Source organism: Panthera onca, chromosome A3 (genome assembly GCF_046562875.1).
Source record: "Panthera onca isolate mPanOnc1 chromosome A3, mPanOnc1 haplotype 2, whole genome shotgun sequence".
NCBI classification, from domain to species: Eukaryota; Metazoa; Chordata; class Mammalia; order Carnivora; family Felidae; genus Panthera; species Panthera onca.
In genome coordinates, this window is record NC_138341.1 from 131571232 (window position 1) to 131583472 (window position 12241).

A 12241-nucleotide genomic window follows, 5' to 3' on the forward strand; every position below is an offset into this window, starting at 1 on the left:
GAAGGAGAAGTGTGATAGCGACTGTACTGTTCACAGAGTGAAGATATTTACCCTTTCCGGGGCGCCTGGGCGGCTCCGTCGGTTAAGCATCCGACTTGGGCTCAGCTCATGATCTCACTGCTCGTGAGTTCGAGCCCTGCTTCCAGCTCTGTGCTGACAGCTTAGAGCCTGGAGCCTGCTTCAGATTCTGTGTCTCTCTCCCTGTTCCTCCCCTGCTCGTGCTTCTCCCCCATCTCTAATAGAAAATAAAATAAAAAACAAAATTTAAAACAAGAGATATCTACCCTTTTGAGAAAACCTGTGCTGACCTTGGTTGTCATCAGCTGCTCTAGGATAATCTGGCCATAGTGGACACTCAGCAAATACTTAACTGAGCATGTATTAAGTACGCTTTACAGGTATCGTCCCATTTAATCCTCCATGAGGCAGATGCCAGTAAGGGTCCACAAGCCTGAAATTCCAAAAGCTGTATATACTTTTAAAAAACAACTTTGGCAGCAAAGTGAGCTGACCTCCCTCATCTGGCTACGGAACACGACTTGAATGAAGGCGAGGCTGTTGACCGTGGGCATCCATTCTCCCTAATTCGGTCTTTGCAGGTTTCTCTGCAGACTTGTGGATGAGGCAGATCCCCGGCCGGAGATCCTGTGTAACAGGGCCGAAGCCCCACCTTACCTTTTTAAAATCTGAAAATTCTGAATTCCAAATCCTATTCGGCGCTGAGGATTTGGATGAGAGATTTGGACGTGTACTTTCCCTTATTTTAAGGCTGAGGAACTCAGAGGCTGAGTAACAGTGCTCGTGTGTGGCAGAGCCCCGCTTTGAATCCCGGAATCCGATCCCTAGGATGCATCCGTAACCGGGAGGCTATCTTAAAAGAGGCGGGTGCTGGTGCTCGTCGACTGGTTGAATTAACCAGTAAATGCAGCTGACTGGGCCTTGTTCCAAACCCTGGGCTGTTTACCTGCTGCTGGAGAGACTCCTGCTTTTTCCGGGAAAGAACATCTTTCCAGGCCAAGCGCTGCCGCTGTTAATGTGCATGCGAAACACGCACGCATGCACGCTTGCGCGCACACACGCGCACGCACGCTCATGCACGCACGTTCACGCACACCCCCCACACGCATATGCACGTGTGCGCACATTCTCATGCACACACCCACACATGCACGCGCATGCGCGCACTTGCACACACACACACACACACACACACACACACACACCAAGACTCAGAAAGGAGCTCTGTGCTACTGTATTTCCTAGAGCCTTGTGGCCGCCTGTTGTTTCCAGCAATCTCATCTTTATGAATCAGGTGACAAAACCCACTAGTTACCAGGCGGGGGAAAGAAAACAGATGCTTTTCCAGCCAGGCAGCGTTGAGCTGAGCAGTTTGTCATTGTGGTTAAACCTCTTCTGCCTCCATCAGGGCACGGCACCTTGTAAAAAAAAACAAAAACTATTACTGATTTCTCTCTCTGGGTTCGGGGGCTGCTCTGGTCCTGAAAACTCAAAGCCACGGCCAACAGGAAGAGTGTAATTTGTCTGTTGGGTACTCAGCCTGGAATAGGGCAATGGGGTATATAGTAATGCTGTTTCCAAAGCGTGAAAGCATTATTTCCTCTAGTCGAGAGAGGAAGTGAGCCCTCCCCTTGCGCGCTTGAAAGCTTCCTTGAGAAGATGTGAAGTTGCCTCTAGAAGGTAGTGGAAAATTAATGTGGTTCTAAGTGAGCCAGAGTGCCTTCAAAAAAAGCTTGGAGGCGTGAGATGGGCTATATAGCTTCACAGAGGCTGATGTTGATTAAAACATGGTTATAGACAGGTGACTACTATAGGATTTCCTTAAAAAGGCATGTATCTGCGTGTGTGTGTGTGCATGTGTGTGTGTGTGTGTGTGTTTCTGTAAAAATATAGAAAAAAGAATAGGAAAGATACACTCCCCGTTAACACAGGAAGTAGGTGAGAAGCAGGCGGGGGCGGAGGAAGGTGTGTGTGTCAGAGAGAGAGGAGGGCAACTTTCTATTTTCACTCGTATATATTGCAATATTCTTCCTTTGGTTGTGGACTCTAAAAAAAAAAAAAACAGATAAAATTAACTTGCAACAACAAACAAACAAAAAGCCCTCAAGGAACCAGCTTTATAATAATCAGAAAGCCCTATAGCTTCTAAGAATTAGAAAGCCCCAGGCACAATGACTTCCTGGTTTGGGCATTCCTAGTTACATCATGTTTGGAAACTTGACAGAATTCTACCTTGTCCCTAGACGGTAGATTACTTAAAACGGTTATCGACACTTCCTTGTTGAACAAAAGGGACACATTCGGTTCCCTCGCTCTCTGTCCTCTCTCCCTCTCTCGTACTCGGCTTAAAGTTATTAACCTTCTTTTTTTGAGAAATAAGAAGCATCTAAAATGATGGATGGTTTTTATAATGTATCTTTCAGAATACACATCCTACTCGCTTAAGGCCTCCAATTATATCTTTGCGGATATAATTCCGCAAATAATATAAATCCGATATAAAATCGGATCTCTTTCAGAGACCAAGACAGGGAGGCAGTAGATCCTGGAGGGGCCTTTAGATTAGGCACAAAAATATTTCGCCTTTGGTTAACCTGCTGTAAAGCAACCTGTTTGCCTTGTCACTTTCAGATGGTCATTTCGTAGAAGTTTCACTAGATTGTTTGTGGCTTTTTTTTTTTTTTGGCTTGTCTGTTACTTTTGTCTGATTTATTCCTTATAAATCTGTTAAATAGAAAATAGGAGGTGTGTGAGGAGCCTGGGGAGGGTGGGATGGTGAAAGGGAGGAGTACACCCACCGCTATTTGCAAGATACCAGGAACTCAACACAAGGCGGCTGGTGACAAGCCCTGGGTTGAGAAGCGTTTCCAGCTTGCGGGTCTGAAACTGGCGTCTCGCGGGAGAACAGCATGCTTCATTACTGGAGCTTTAATCGTGGCGCTGGAAGAATAAATGACCAGCATGGGTGGATCTTGACTAGGATTTGTGGAGCGGACACATTATTGTCTCAAGGCTGGGATTTCTAACTATATAGGATGCACCACTGGTCGGAAAAAGTTTGTCTGTATCCCTCGGGTTTCCAGACTTACAGAATAGTACCAGAAAAGCTTATTTGCACCCACCTTTTGGCATATGCTTCTATGAAATGAGAATCTTGCAAGAAACTTTGCTTTTATTCATCAAATGAGATGAAGATGTCCTTTGAAATGATCCTAATGTTAGATTTGGTTGCTTTTTCCAAGCATTATTCTCCTATTATTTCTTTAAAAAAATTTTTTGTTTAACGTTTATTTATTATTGAGAGACAGAAAGACACAGAGTGTGAGCAGGAGAGGGGTAGAGAGAGGGAGACACAGAATCCCAAGCAGGCTCCAGGCTCCGAGCTGTCAGCGCAGAGCCCGACGCGGGGCTGGAACTCACAAACTGCGAGATCATGACCTGAGCCAAAGTCGGTCACCCAACCGACTGAGCCACCCAGGCGCCCCTCTTTTTTTTTTTAATTTTTAAAAGTTTATTTATTTTTGAGAGAGAGAGACAGAGTGTGAGCGGGGGAGGGGCAGAGAGAGGAAGACACAGAATCCGAAGCAGGCTCCAGGCTCCGAGCTGTCAGCACAGAGCCAGATGTGAGGCTCGACCTCACGGACCACGAGATCGTGACCTAAGCCAAAGTCAGATGCTTAACCAACTCAGCCACCCAGGCGCCCCTCCTATTATTTCTTTTTTCTTTTTTTTTTTTTTAATTTTTTTTTTATTTTTGAGACAGAGAGAGACAGAGCATGAATGGGGGAGGGTCAGAGAGAGAGGGAGACACAGAATCTGAAACAGGCTCCAGGCTCTGAGCCATCAGCACAGAGCCCGACGTGGGGCTCGAACTCACGGACCGCGAGATCGTGACCTGAGCTGAAGTCGGACGCTTAACCAACTGAGCCACCCAGGTGCCCCCCTCCTATTATTTCTTATTGGATCATCACAGCAACCCAGAGGTGGTCAGAGTTAGCAATCTACACGCCATAGAAACTAAACTCATGCATGTAAACCATTGGCCAGAGAGCAGTTAGAATTCCCAATCTCTTTTGCTCAACACTTTCAGTAAAGACAGGCATACATTTTTTTTTTTTTTTTTTTTTTTTTATCAGATGCTATGCAGGTGGAGTTCAGGCACCTCCAGGGTTCCTCTTATGCTAAAGGTTCTGGAAAAGTCCCAAGAGCACACTAAAATCCAAAGAAGAGGTTTACCGAAGCAGGAGTCACCCTAAAACACCTACTTCGGACTTTGAGGAAGGGACTAATGTTCCCTCTGTCGTCAGGTACACAGCAGCAGCGTTTGCAAAGCCCCGCCAGCAACTTGTCTATTTATACTTTGTTTATTACCCTAGGTGGCTGTACAGCTGTGGATTTTTGAGGACCACACGAGGCTGCTGTGAGTTAATAATCCCAGACAATCGCAGGCTCTCTTTTCCTCCAGGGGTGTGGCTCTTCGTTTACAGAAAGGAAGGCTGAATCACAGAATGGAAAACGGTGACACACAACCCATCTCTAGCAGAGCGGGAAAACAAAAGTATGGCCGTTCCCTGCTTCACCTTGAGTCGGCATTGTCTTTAAAGGTAGACTTTGATCCCAAACTTGAGTCCTTTTCCATTGCGACGCTAACTCGAAGGACAGGATCTCCGGGTCTCTGTGGATGATCTCCCTGTCTCTGCTTGAGAGAAAACAGGTAACAGCGATCTGGTTCCTATGCCATTTAGGGAGGGCAAGGGATCGGTTTCCAGCGTGCACAAAAGCGAGGTAAAGTGAACGATGATGACAAAATGTACGATAAGTAACCATCACGGCTCACTTACAGCTGTATGTTAGGTGCTGTAGGTGCTTTGCCGGTACTCATTCACTTCATGCTCGGATCAAACCCTCAAAGGGAGATGCTGTTATTTTTTAATTTTTATTTTTTTTAACATTTACGTATTATTGAGAGACAGAGAGAGACAGAGCACGAGCAGGGGAGGGGCAGAGAGAGGGGGAGACGCAGAATCCGCAGCGGGCTCCAGGCTCCGAGCCGTCAGCCCAGAGCCCGACGCGGGGCTCGAACTCACAATCTGAGAGACCGCGACCTGAGCCGAAGTCAGATGCTCAACCGACTGAGCCCCCCGGGTGCCCCGGGAGAAGCTGCTACTACCCGACTTTGCAGTTGAGATAGCCAAAGTTCAAAGAGGCTAAGAAACTTGTCCAAGGCTGGTAATGTCCTCATCTCTGCCCTGGAGATGATTAGGAACGTAAGTTTTGGCATCTACGATCGCAGTTTTAGTTGGCCGGGCCCATGCTGGTCCATTTGGTGGCTTTGTGCTGATGAGAAAAAGCAGCTCCCTCAGGGCAGGCGAGCTGATGGCTCCCACTTGGCAAGCGGAGGCAGGACGAAGTGTGGGCGGAAACTCACTTCTCTGCCCTGGGTGTCCTTGCGTAGGGCCACCCTGTACGCCTGCGGGGGTGCGTGGCTCCCGCACGTGCTAGCTCTGAGACCACGAGCGGCACCCTCCGTGTCTTTGAGTCTCTGTTTCTTCCTTTAAAAATCAGGATGATGCTACGTCACCTCAGACAGAGGCCGGTGGTGAGGGTCCGCACTGAATCTACCTGGCCTGTGGGGAGAACTAAGGAGGCAAAAGCAAACATGAGATGGTTAGATTCCACCTTCTGTGGGGTCGTAAACTCCTTGGCAACAGGAAGGAGTCATTTAGAGACTCGTTTTGAAATGCCATGGACTGTATATCACAGGAAAGGCTGTGGTGCTTCCTAAGAAGCAGATCATGTCTTCCATTCTTTTTTTATTTTATTGTATTTTATTTTTTATTTTTTAAAATTGACATCCAAATTAGTTAGCATCGAGTGCCACAATGATTTCAGGAGTAGATTCCTTAGTGCCCCTGATCCATTGAGCCCCTCCCCCCTCCCACAACCCCTCCAGTAACCCTCAGTCTGTTTTCCGTATTTAAGAGTCTCTTCTGCTTTGTCCCCACCCTGTTTTTATATTATTTTTGCTTCCCTTCCCTTATGTTCCTCTGTCTTGGCTCTTAAATTCCTCATATGAGTGAAGTCATATGATTTTTGTCTTTCTTGGACTAATTTCACTTAGCATAATACCCTCCAGGTTCATCCACATGGGTGCAAATGGCAAGATTTCATTCTTTTTGATTGCCGAGTAATACTCCATTGTATATATAGACCACATGTTCTTTACCCATTCATCCATCGATGGACACTTGGGCTCTTTCCATACTTTGGCTACTGTTGATCGTGCTGCTATAAACATGGGGGTGCGTGTGTCCCTTCGAAACAGCACCCCTGTATCCCGTGGATAAATGCCTAGTAGTGCACTTGCTGGGTCGTAGGGCAGTTCTATTTTTAGTTTTTTGAGGAACCTCCATACTGTTTTCCAGAGGGGCTGCACCAGTTTGCATTCCCACATGTCTTCCACTCTTACCATTGAAAGATGTTGGTGCTTGAATCACTTTACAATTAAGCTGCGTTCCCAGGAAACTGCCTTCCTTGGATTGCTGCCTTGAATGCACTATATTGAAGTAACAGGGTCAATAACACTAAATTTAGGAATTGCCTTCAGAATGCCTTTCAGTGAGTCTGAATCCTTACAGATATTATGTGGGGTGCTACACGCGAGAGTGTGGGAGTATCAGACGGCCCCCTGTGCATTGCAGAGCCGCCCCTTAATAGCTGTGGGATTTTGGACACGTTTCTTTTTTTTTTTTTAATTTTTTTTTAACGTGTATTTATTTTTGAGAGAGAGAGACAGACAGAGCACGAGCAGGGGAGGGGCAGAGAGAGGGGGAGACACAGAATCCGAAGCAGGCTCCAGGCTCCGAGCTGTCAGCGCAGAGCCCGACTCGGGGCTCAAACTCACAAACCGCGAGATCATAAGCCGAAGTCGGACGCTCAACCGAGAGCCACCTAGGCACCCCTGGACACATTTCTTAGCCATGCTCTGTATTAGTTTTCTCTTCTGTGAAATGGGGATAATAACAGCCTCTCTCATAGACCTATGAGGGGTAAATGAGAAAAATTCATCTAAAATGTGTCACATCATCCATGGCAAATAGTAAGTGCTCAAAAAATGTTAGCTGGAGGGGGCACCTGGCTGGCTCAGCTGGTGGAACATGCGACTCTTTTTAATTTTATCTGAAGTTCATTTATTTGAGAGAGAGAGAGAACACGAGAAGGGCAGAGAGACAGGGGGAGAGAGAGAGAATCCCAAGCACTGTGACAATGCAGAACCCGAAATGGGACTCAAACCCACAAACCGTGAGATCATGGCCTGAGTCAGAATCACGAGTTGGTTGCTTAACCTACTGAGCCACCCCGTACCCTCGCTTTATAGAATATTTGTACCGGCTCCCGAAGGTGGGTTCTAATTAGCTTAAACTATTTAGAGTGGTCCATTTCTTCTTATCAGTGATTAATTTATGTGATATATGACATCATTGATATATGACATCATTTTGGGCAATGAGATTTGAGGGAAAGTGTGACAAGGGTCTCAGGGAAAAGGTACTTTCTTCGTAAAGAGAGGCTCAAGAAAGTGAAGAAAAAAAGAGTAATTTCTCTGCCTCTGGATGTGGTTGTATGAAAACGTGATGGCTGGAGCCATGCAACAGTATTGCTAACATGAGGGGGGCTGGCTTGGTAAGACCAGGCCCATCTGCTGGGGTTTGTAGAACAGAAAGACGGTAGGGGCACCTGGGTGGCTCAGTCGGTTGAGTGTCTGACTGCGGCTCAGGTCATGATCTCCCGGTTCATGAGTTTGAGCCCCGCATCGGGCTCTGGGCTGACAGCTCGGAGCCTGGAGCCTGCTTCGGATTCTGTGTCTTCCTCTCTCTCTGCCCCTCCCATGCTCACACTCTGTCTCTGTCTCTCTCTCTCTCAAAAATAAATAAACATTAAAAAAATTTTTATAATAAAAATAAAAAGAACAGAAAGCTGGTAAAAACCCATGTTATTCAAGAGGCCACTGAGCTGCTGAATTAGCTGAAGCTACTTCCAGTTCTTCCAGATTTTTTTTTTTTTGTCAGCGGACAGAGTCCATACTGCTTCTGTCTTTATTTCTTTATTTTTTAATTAAAAAAAATTTTTTTTAAGTTTATTTATTTTGAACACAGCACAAGTGGGGGAGGGCAGAGTGCGAGGGAGAGAGAGAATCTCAAGCAGGCTCCCAGCAGCCAGCACAGAGCCTGATGCTGGGCTCGAACTCCTGAAACCATGAGATCGTGACCTGAGCTGAAACCAAGAGTCGGTCGCTTAACCCATGGAGCCACCCAGGCGCCTCTATTTTTAAATTTTTATTAAGTTTATTTTTATTTATTTTGAAAGAGAGAGTGTGTGTGGTCATGTATGTGAGGGAGGGACAGAGAGAGAAGGAGAGAGAGAATCCCAAGCAGGCTCCACACTGTCAGCACAGAGCCCATCTCGGGGCTCAAACCCACGAACCGTGAGATCATGACCTGAACTGAAATCAAGAGTCAGACGCTTAGGCTACTGAGCTATCCAAGTGCCCCTCTTTTTAAATTTTTATGAATTTTTTATATTTATTTATTTATTTTTCTTCTCCTTCTTCTTTTTCTTTTTTTAAATGCCTATTTTTGAGAGAGACAGAGAGACAAGGTGCGAGCCTGGGAGGGGCAGAGAGGAAGACGCAGAATCCGAAGCAGGCTCCAGGCTCCGAGCTGTCGGCACAGAGCCCGACACGGGGTTCGAACTCACGAAGCGTGAGATCGTGACCCGAGCCGAAGTCGGACGCTCCACCGACTGAGCCACCCAGGCGCCCCTTGGACTTTTTATTTTTAAAGTAGTCTCTGTGCCCAGTGTGGGGGCTCCAACCCACAACCCCGAGATCACGAGTTGCACGCCAGACTGGCTGAGCCAGCCAGGCGCCCCTCTTTACTTCTCGACTGCCTCATTCTGTAGCGTGTAAGGTTCATGAGAGCAAGAACTTTTTGGTTCCTGTTGATAGATAGGTCTAGCTCCCCATATAGTGCCTGGTTCACAGTGGTTGTGTTCTCTCTCTCTCTCTCTCTCTCTCTCTCTCTCTGCATATAATGAATGTATATACTCTGGTGATTGAGTGCAGAATTAATTTGGTTCAAACACACCTGACTTTGAACTCTGACCCTGCCACTTGCTAGCAATGTGGGCCTGGTCAGGGGTCCTGCTGGGCCTCTACTTCTTCATCAGGAAAATGTTTTCCCAAAACCTGTCTCGGGGCGCCTGGCTGGCTCCGTTGGTCGAACGCGTGACTCTTGATCTCACGGTGGTGGGTTCAAGCCCCACGCTGGGTGTAGTGGTTGCTTTAAAAAGAATCTCTGGGGTGCCCGGCTGGCTCAGTCGGTTAAGCAGCTGACTCTCGGTTTCCAAGTGGGTCACGATCCCATGGTTTGTGAGTTCGAGCCCTGCGTCGGGCTCTGTGCCGACAGCACGGAGCCTGCTTGGGATTTTCTCTCTCCCTCTCTCTCTCTGCCCCACCCCTGCTCGCGCTTTCTCTTTCAAAATAAATAAATAAAATAATAAATACAATAAATTTAAAAAGGGATAAAATAAATAAATAAAAATAAAAGAAGTAAACAAATCGGGGCGCCCGGGTGGCTCAGTCAGTTCAGTGTCCAACTTCGGCTCAGGTTCCTGAGTTCAAACCCTGCGTCAGGCTCTGGGCTGATGTTCAGAGCCTGGAGCCTGCTTGGGGTTCTGTGTCCCCCTCTCTGTCTGCCCCTCCCCTGCTTGTGCTCTGTCTGTCTGTCTCTCTTTCTCTCTCTCTCTCAAAAGATAAATAAACAATAAAAAAATTAAAGTAAGGAAATGAAACTTAAAAAAGTATTAAAACGCATCTTCACAACAGCCTGCCGCATCCCCGAGTCGTTCGAGGTGTTCGAGACCAGGGCTAAGGAGTGCCAAGTTCTGAGGTGTCCTGGGGCCCCACACCTGCTCGGCAGGAGCGTGACTGCTCAACAGGCAATAGTTAAAGGCGCTTGCCCTGGACCCAGGAGTCGCCGTCTTTGCTTTTTCCAAAGTGAGCGTTTTGAAATATTTCATCGGGCAAGATGTGGGAGAATTGAGAAAAAGATGTAAACCTAAACAAATATCTCAAAACTGCCGTCCGCCCAGGTCAGCGGCAAGAAGCTGTGTGCATTCCGCACAAACAGATGTTAGCACAGGGGGTGTTGCCGCAGCGTGGGGCCGTCGGCCGTCTGCACCGCAAATCTTGGAATTCCTCTCAAGAAAGGCATTGCTGTCTCCCCCCCCCACCCCCCCCACCTCCCCAGGTTGACCAGCAGAAACACTGCTGACAGCAATGAGGGGAAAGGATTACCCCCTTGATGTCTTACATTTCACATTTTGAGCTTGTTTGCAAAGTTCCCTTCCAACCCAAATAAACCAGGTTCAGTAATGGAAGGACGCAGGTTACTGCTTTCTGATTCTCCAGGGAGCAGGCCAGGAAGCCAGGTTCCCTGTGGAATGTTCTGGGAGGGTGTCGGCCTCCGAGAGGATCCTGTAAGAGGCCAAGCTTCCTTCAGCACCCAGCTTTCTCCGGCCCCCCAAGATAATCCTCTGGACCATAGTCTTTCAGGACTTTCTATTCAGATTCCATAAAATCTGTCTTTGGATTTTCCTGTCCCCTGCTGGGAGTATCACTGCCATACCTGCTGAAAGAAAATACACCATTTTTATTCATTCATTCATTCATTCATTCTGCAAGTCAGCAAATAATTATCAGGTGCCTACTGCGTGCCAGATACTGTGTTCAAGAGTCCCTGTTCTCGGGGCGCCTGGGGGGCTCAGTCGGTTGAGTGTCCGACTTCGGTTTGGGTCATGATCTCACGGTTCGTGAGTTCGAGTCCCGCATCGGGCTCTGTGCTGACGGCTCAGAGCCTGGAGCCTGTTTCAGATTCTGTGTCTCCCTCTCTCTGACCCTCCCCCGTTCATGCTCTCTCTCTGTCTCAAAAATAAATAAATGTTAAAAAAAAATTAAAAAAAAATAAAATAAAAAATTTTTATTAATTTTTTTATTTAACTATTTAACTTGTTTTATTTTTTATTTTTTTTTAATTTACATCCAAATTAGTTAGCAACATGGCACCTCTTTCTAATAGGAGAGCTAATCAAGCACTAATAAGTAAAAAAAAAATTTTTTTTAATCAATCCCAAATTGAACAGAATACCGTTATATTTATTCTAATTACAATGAATGAAATACTATTATTACTACACGACAACCTCAATATAGGACTTATTACCTGCTGGGTCGTATCCGAAACTCTTCATATACCAACTCGTGTCATGCCATTTATAAAATAGGGGAAATTAAGAAACCAAACGTAAGTATCTTTAAAAAAAAGTTTTTAATCTTTATTTATTTTGGAGAGAGAGAGAGAGAGAGAGTGAGTGGGGGAGGAACAGAGAGAGAGGGAGACACAGAATCCAAAGCAAGTGTCAAGTATCTTTTAAACGTCCTACGGCCGGTTTACTAACCAGTGGGATTTGAAGGTCAGCCGCGTGGATTTTAGAGTGCATCTCGAACCCCTACCACACACTCCCTATGATCTTGAAGACAGCACGTTGAACAAGTGACAAGGTGGAGTCAGGACCTGCCACGTCCCGTGAAGACGTCAGCGGGGTGATGACGGGGACTTGGCTTATGGATGGGGAGGGGGCCAGGCACAGACCGCAAAGGTAAGAAGGGGTCAGAGGAGAGCTCTGCAGGTGCAGAGAGAGAACAGCAGATGCAAACACCGGAGGCAGGCAGGTAGGAGCCAAGCAATTTCAGGCACGGCGGCAGGCTCACGTGACCGGTGGGTGTGATGGGGACAAGTCGTATTGTGGGGACCCGAGGGTGCACAGGTAGGCAAGGGGATCTCATTCAAATACCACTCCTGGAAGAAAGCTGCTCGGTGAATCGTCTTGCTCAGGCTTTGCGTCGGCTCGTGGGGGCTGGCCTTTGGGGCACCGCTCCAGGAGATGCAGAAAACCTGTTTCGCATCATCTCGTGGTTGAAAACCTTTTCGAATCTTTCCTTTCTGAGCATCTAGAGAACTTGTAACGGTTTGCGCCACACTTAAACGCTAACCTCAGGACTTCCCCGAAGCGATGTTTTCTTGGTTGTGGTTTAAAGACAAATTCTGAACCCCAGGTTATTTTCCTAGTATTTCTCTCCGTCTCTCTCTCTCTCTCTTTTTGA